The sequence below is a fragment of the Colobus angolensis genome, unplaced genomic scaffold, assembly GCF_000951035.1.
Source record: "Colobus angolensis palliatus isolate OR3802 unplaced genomic scaffold, Cang.pa_1.0 Scaffold69, whole genome shotgun sequence".
NCBI lineage: Eukaryota > Metazoa > Chordata > Mammalia > Primates > Cercopithecidae > Colobus > Colobus angolensis.
In genome coordinates this window covers 2,627,254-2,635,422 of record NW_012120598.1, presented here as the reverse complement: position 1 = coordinate 2,635,422, position 8,169 = coordinate 2,627,254, and positions in this window count along the sequence as shown.

Sequence of the window (8,169 nt, the reverse complement as noted above, 5' to 3'; positions counted from 1 at the left end):
TTACTAGAGATGGAGTTTCACCATATTGGCCAGGCAAGTCTAGAACTCCTGACCTCAGGTGATTCACTTGCCTATGCCTCCCAAAGTGCTGGGATTACAGGCATGAGCCACCATGCCAAGCTGAGACTACATTTTAAAGGATCAGAGAAAACAATGACAATTGCAAGTTGTCAAAAATAAATAAGATAAGGGAGGTCAGCGGCCTATAGTTAGGTATTGACTCAAACAACAGTAAATTACTTTGGTAGTGAAATGGGAGAGTTCCCCGACCTCCCTTGCAGGACATGTGACAGGGGTGTGGCTTGTCTGTTTGGCCACCGTGGATGCTCAAACCCCTTAAGGGATGGGGAGCATGTGGACGGACAAATGCAGGAGCCAGAATGAGTGCCCCTGGTCTCCAGCCCCACAGCAGCATCCAGGAGTGGGTGCCTGTAGCTCCCAAATCACAACAGGCTGAGTGTTACCGAGCACTCTCTTAGCTTTGCCATCTATGGATGGCTTAAGTGTTAACTAGCTCAATGCCCTCTTGGTATCCAGGTCCTCGTCTGACATCCAGGAAGAATCAGGTCATACACGGACTTGAAGGATGAATGCAGGGGTTTTATTAAGTGGTGGAGGTGGCTCTCAGCAGGACGAATGGGGAACTGAAAGAGGGATGGAGTGGGAAGACGATATTCCTCTGGAGTTGACAATCCAGCAGCTGATCTCCTCTCTGACTGCCCCCAGCCTAACTCCTATTGGCATTCAGATGCTCCTTTTCTTCTCTCTGCCACATTGTCCTGCCATCCTTCTGCTCTTCTGTTAGTCATCTTGTCTACCTGTCTGCTTCTGGAGCCTGGGGTCTGGGATTTATATGGGTACAGAATACGGGGATGAGGCAGGACAAAAGGCAACTTTTGGGTGCCAAAACAGGAATGTCTGTTTCCATTTGGGGCCACAGGTTTCCAGGCTTGAGGGCAGAGTCTTGCCCGGGGAACTGCCCTCTTCTACCCAGTATTTCCCTGTCTCCTGTCCTTATCAGTAGCACTGAGATTTCTAAGGCTGGTATTTTAAAGGGGATGAGGTATTCCTAGGGACATGGTCTTGGGCCATGTTTGAGAAATCAGGCTAGAGTGTGATCAAGTTTTGGTGTGCTGGGTTGAACAGAGACTTTTGCAGTTCTCACCAAGTTCCTATTATACTAAAGTTTACTGTACTCATCTACCAACTTGTTGACTTTCTTGTCTAACTTAACATTTGGAGTGTTAAGTTTATAGAAGCATCTGGAACCCCAAATATTCTTTGAGGAATTTTCTTTCTACTGATACAGTCTGTAACATCTGGTGTACCCACCTACTATAGGTTGTGTTTCACAGGGATCATGTCGGGGCATGTTAGGGGCATATAGTTGGAAGTGGACTCAAGTACACAGAGTCACTATTTGTATCCTCAAACTATTGTTTCCTTCTTAGATGTAAGACTTTTCCTAATGTGTTTATTTACAGACTCCTTCCTCATTTTTTTTTCCTTAGGAAATTTCTAACTTTATTTTTTTTTAACCTTCCTTGCTTTCTATTGAATGCATTCCTTTATTTATTTATTTATTTATTTATTTTATTTTATTTTATTTTATTTTTTTGAGACTGAGTCTCACTCTGTTGCCCAGGCTAGAGTGCAGTGGTGTGATCTCAGCTCACTGCAAGCTCCGCCCCACGGGTTCACGCCATTCTCCTGCCTCAGCCTCCTGAGTAGCTGGGACTACAGGTGCCCGCCACCTCGCCCAAATAATTTTTTGTATTTTTAGTACAGATGGGGTTTCACCATGTTGGCCAGGATAGTTTCAATCTCCTGACCTTGTGATCTGCCTGCCTGGGCCTCCCAAAGTTCTGGGATTACAGGCGTGAGCCACTGTGCCTGGCCACAATACTTTATGTCTATCAGACAGATCACTGTATGCTAGAAAGAACCTTAATTTTGGATAATATTTTTACCTTTCATGGGCTAAAATTCTCCATTAAAGAAAATTGATGGATAACTGTATTAACACCTTGGTATTAGCTTATTTGAACCTGAGCTCAAACTCAATCAGTGTTTTCAGCAATATTTAATTCTGCTTTTGTAGGTTTCACATTCTAGTTGCAAAATAATGGATGATTATTAACTTATTATTATGACGATGTTTGTGAGTGAATTTTCAGGCATTTTTATTGGAATTTGTGATCACATTGAGAGCCATAAATCATTTTACATTTTTCAGATAGAAATAATAGTAGGGGGCCAGGTGCAGTGGCTCACACTTGTAATCCCAGCACTTGGGGAGGCCAAGATGGGTTGATCACCTGAGGTCAGGAGTTCAAGACCAGCTTCCCCAAGATGATGAAGCCCTATCTCTACTAAAAATACAAAAATTAACCAGGCATGGTGGCACACGCTTATAGTCCCAGCTACTAGGGAGGCTGAGGCATATGATATCTTGAACCCATGAGGCAGAGGATACAGTGAGTGGAGGCCACTGCACTCCAGCTTAGGTGACAGATGGAGACCCTGTCTCAAAAAAAAAAAAAAAAAAAAAAAAGAAGAAGTGAAGGGATAGTGGGACCCACTTCTGAAAAAGATCCAGTTACATCCTCATCTCTCTCTTAGCTCTTCATATATGCAATGGGGAGTCTCTGTTAAGTTTTTTGATTTATGAAGTGATACACAATGCCAGGAATCACACCAATTAAAATCTGCATATTTACTCATTTGAATCTTGACAATCATTCTTATTTAGATGAACCTCATTCAAATAGTTAATATTTAACATGTTTTCTTCAGGACTTTTTATTATCAATGAGAACGTTAATTGAGGATGGCTGGGCTTATTCCATAATAAGTATCGTACCCTTTTATTGAATATTTAAACTAAGTTTAAGTATATATAAAAGATCAGCTATTGCAACATGTTTCTGGTATTAATTTCCAAAACACTTTTGTGTACATGAAATTATGAAATGTTACTTCTATAGTCTAATATTTTAAAAAATGTCTTTTACCGTTCTTACTGCATAAAAATGCTTTAGTGCGTATTATTAAGAAGAATAAACCAATCCACTTTAGTTTTCTTATCCCTATGACTTATTTATGCACTTGATATTTCTCAGTGTAGCCCTACAACGTTTTTAAATTATGTAATTTTCTATAAATTCAACAGGAATCTAAAAGTTGACTCTCAGCATTTTCTTTGCCTTCCTCATTTTGTGGTTGATTGTGGCCTACATAATTTCCCTGAAATGAGTCAGGTTCCTTCCAAACAGTTTAGGATTCCAAGCACTCTGTATAGGCTGCTGCTCAATACTTGTTCTTTGCTCATTCTACTGCCAATATATTTTGTTATAAAAATGAACCACATTTTTTGGCCAATAATAATGTATTTGCTATAAAGGTTATATTGCAAATTTCACTAGGTTCCATAAAGAACCTTATCATCACCATTGCTGTTTCTCTAAATAAATATATGCATGAAAATTGTGTAGAGGAAGAAAGTTTTAAAATATTAATTACGTATATAGAAAGTTCCAATTGATATCTAGCAAAAACATGAATAATTTTTCAGTTTCATTCACCTAGTGTGCAAACCAGGGTCAATCATAATGAGAAAAAAAAAACCCTCCCCAAAACAACTACAGCTTCAAGCTTCATTTTTCTCATCTTCTCTGTAATGAAGGCTCCAAGTTGACACAGATGGTAATAATAAAGAGGCCAGTTCTGAGAGCTGCCAACTGCGTCATCCTGACCCCTTTCAACACACCTCATCTGAAACGATAACTATAATTCCTGTCCTACATTAGACTCTGCTGTAGTGCCACACATCTTTTAAAGGTATTAAGGAAACCATTCAGAGAGCATTATTGGAAAATAAGAGAGGGCAACTATTCTGGTCAACCAAGTAATGAGTTTTAATACTTCCCAGCAGTTACCTAAAATCCCAGCTGATTTCAAAGACTTTAAGAGGTAAAAGGGAAAAGGCTCAATGGCAGATGGGGGATGGGCTAGGGAGAAATCCTTTAAGGCTAGTATGTTATCTGGCAGTGTTATCTTCTGCCACTTTTATCTGCAGTATTTCAACATATATAAATCTTTTGTAGTGTTGGAGAAAGGGCCCACTGTCTGAACTTTTCTTCTTTTAGGAGAAACATCCATGTAAAACTCTTTGTAGATTAAGCAATTCAATTTTATACATAGAGAATGCCTAATAGGCCAAAAAAATTCTATTCTACTTAAAGCTATACCATAATTAAAAAATAGTAAATAGCAATAGCACTTTAAAATGAATTTGATCAATAAATATTCCTTGTCCATTTGTATAAAATATTTAAATAAAAAGTTTTGTAGAATATTACAGTATTTATCTGCTTTAAAATATTTTACTATTAACTAAAAGAGTTTTGCCCTAGGACTGATTCATATTTACACAACTTCAATGTTGAAGTAAAATCCTACAGCCTATCATGTGAATTTATACAAACCATGTATGTAGGTTTTTTTTCTTTTAAAAATTAAGAATATCAGAAAATACAAAACAAAATTTTATTTATTATTCATTATTTCAGTCCTGCAGTACACAGAATCCTGCTCAGAAAATTCGAGAAATTTTTCGAGTAAGAGTATGAATGAATGAATGTTGAGACATCTAGAGATTAGCAGCTATGGGTAGTCATTGCCAGCCCTAAGTTGAAGAGCAAAGGAGGTAATAGCACTACAGGATTTGAAGAGTAAAGAGCCGTAAGGTAGTGGTCTTCCTCATTGGAACCACAGTCATTGAAGGTATCGACCACTGACAGAAAATGCTGCCAAATATGATAGGGAGTAGGGAACAAATACCCCAACCTTCCCTCTTGCCCAGTGATTGGCGTGCCGTTTCTCCCCATTGCCTGAACCCAGCAGTCTGAAGCCAAATGGAAAGAAAGTCAGTAACACAATCCAAGGGAGTCAGCCTCTCAGAACAGAAAAAAGAACATGAAAAGACAAAGACTTGATTGAGGTCAGAAGAAAAAATAAGAAACCCAACACATCCATATTTCCAACACAAAGACTTGACCACAAAGAATTAACAGCTGGTAAATTTTGCCTACAGCTATCTAACAAAAAATAAATGTCACTCTATTTGGATATGCATGGTAAATTTCTGCATATACCATGCATATGGATTTTCAAAGATTTTTTTTAAATGCATAAAATCACAAATAGGAAGAAACAATCATTCCACACATTTACACATGAAAGTAAGCATCACTGTGATAGTTAATATTGAGTGTCAACTTGATTGGATTGAAGGATATGAAGTATTATTCTCGGGTGTGTCTGTGAGGGTGTTACCAAAGGAGATTAACACTTGAGTCAACGGACTAGGAGAGGCAGAACCACCCTCAATCTGGGTGGGCACCATCTAACCAGTTGCCAGCACGGCTAGGATAAAAGCAGGCACAGAACGTGAAAGGACTAGTCTGGCTAAGTTATCTGGCCTCCATCTTTCTCCTGTGCTGGATGCTTCCTGCCCTTGAACATCAGACTCCAAGTTATTCAACTTTTGGACTCCTGAACATACATCAGTGATTTGCCAGAGATTCTCAGGCCTTCGGTCACAGACTGAAGGCTGCACTGTCGGTTTCCCTACTTTTGAGGTTTTGGGACTCTGACTTGCTTTCTGGCTCCTCAACTTGCAGACGGCCTATTATGGGACCTCACCTTGTGACTGTGTGGGTCAATTTTCCTAATAAACTCCCCTTCATATCGTCATCTATCCTATTAGTTCTGTTTCTTTAGAGAACGCTGACTAATATAATCATTAACTATGAGTGAACCTCATTTCAGATATTTTTCTATGGATATACACATATGGAAAAACAGAAAGACAAAGAGAAACTTTTTGTTAATAAAAATGAGACTGTACTACATAAAGCTATTATAGTAAAATGAGTGAATTTATTTTACTTTAATGTATAAAAATAAAATATCTGAAATAAAATACAGGAGTTCAAATAAATGTTTCCTTACCACAGTGCTGTTTTATATTTTAAAATAACCTAAAGTTTAGAAAATATTTTACTCAGATTAAAAGATATGCATCAGTAATGTAATCATAGTTTTCCATTAAAAAATATATTTACTTTCTGCTATAAACAAGGAAGATATTAGAATGTAACATATTTCCATCCCTCTTCTGCCTATATCCTAATGTTTGTAAAATATATTATTCTATTTACATTATTCGACTTTACTTTTTATATTGTTACATTCTGCAAAAATATTTAGTTCTATTTTCAAGGAGAATAGATTTTTATTAGTGTAGGTGTTGTAAGACTGTCTTTACTTGAATTCTTTGATTTGAGTCTTATATTCCATAAATTATTAGGGTCTTTCATATCTTCAAATGTCTCCATGCCTTGTTTATACTTGAACTATAACTTAGCTGGCTATACAATGACTGGGTCACTTTTCTTTACCTTTTGAACTTTTAGAAATTGTTTCGTTGTCTTTAGCCACAACATACTGATGGCTGTGTAGAAAATATGGGACTCATCTGATTTGTCTTCTCTGTTTATATTTTCTTTCTCTACTCTAGATGCCTGATGAATGATACCTTTACCTTGAAATTTAATAGCCTGAAAAGGGTATGTCTTGATGTTAGGTAACATGAATTAAAATTTTATGGTATACCGTAAACTGTATGGTAAACCATGCAGTTTAAGTTCTTACATTCTTTCTTTTTACATCTCAATTTTAAGAGGTGTTCCAAAGAAATCACTGTAAATACAGAAATAGCCCTTACGTTCCACCAAAGTCAATTAGAATGTTTCATGGATGTGCATGAAATATCAAGAAAGTTAAAAAACTGACCCCAGGCCAGGCGCGGTGACTCACTCCTGTAATCCCAGCAATTTGGGAGGCCGAGGCGGGGGATCACGAGGTCAGGAGGTCGAGACCATCCTGGCTAACACAGTAAAACCCCATCTCTAACAAAAATACAAAAACTTAGACGGGCATGGTCACAGGCGCCTGTAGTCCGAGCTACTCAGGAGGCTGAGGCAGGAGAATGGTGTGAACCTAGGAGGTGGAGTTTGCAGTGAGCTGAGATTGCGCCACTGCACTCCAGCCTGGGTGACAGAGTGAGATTCTGTCTCAAAAAAAAAGAAAAAAAAAAAAAAAAAAAAAAAAAAACCTGACCCCAACAAAGGGATCTTACAAAACACAAGGAACAAAGAAACAAACAAAAAATGTTAAAACCAAACAACAGACTTTTAAGTTATGTTTCGGGCCAAAAGGGGATGAGTTATTGTAGTTGCTTGAACTGGGTGGTGAACTATTACCTGGCAACAAGGCTGAAAGAGAAGGTGGCTTAGTAAAATACAGATTCAGAATGAGTGCCTTGAGGATAAGGCATATGAGATCAAACTGATTTTCTTTTTCACAAGGTCTTCAGGTAAGACCATTGCAGAAGATATCTTGTTTGGGAACTTCAGTAAGTTGCTTCACTTGTCTCATATTTTCATTTTCAGGATGGAGACTTGAGATTGAATTGTAGTGCAATTAGGTAAATTTTTACCCATTTTAAATATAATATTAAAATATTAATTATAAATTACCTTATTTGAATCTGGAATAATATTTATTGCAGGGCATATAATCTAAGCTGTAAATGTCCTGTTAGAAGAGAACATGCTCATCTTGCTAAAGTATATACTATATGACTGGCACTGTGCTCAACTCAGTCTTTGAATGAACAGTATTTGTTTAATATATAAATGAGAGCACTTCAAGTACACAGAAAGAGATCTCAAAATACTCAGCCTTACATTGCTCATAACTTCATTTCAATGACTTAGATGGAAAACCTCCTGAACATTTTTCATCAATTTTATGCATGCCCCAAATCATAAGGGAATGTATATATCAATTAGATGATGAGATGGGGATGCAACTATGTCATGGCAAGCTAAAGAAATAAAATGACTTACAAGAGGAAATTACATAGAGGCACCTGAGTCTCCTAAACCAATTTCCAAGGTATGAGAGAGGGGTGATATAAATAAGTGGTAGATAGATGAAAAAACTCAGAAGTTATAGTTGACAGCGATTTTAATATAATATGAAAAATGTGGTTGGACTTTTAGGAAAAAAGAACTAATAAAATCTAATGGAAATCGGTGG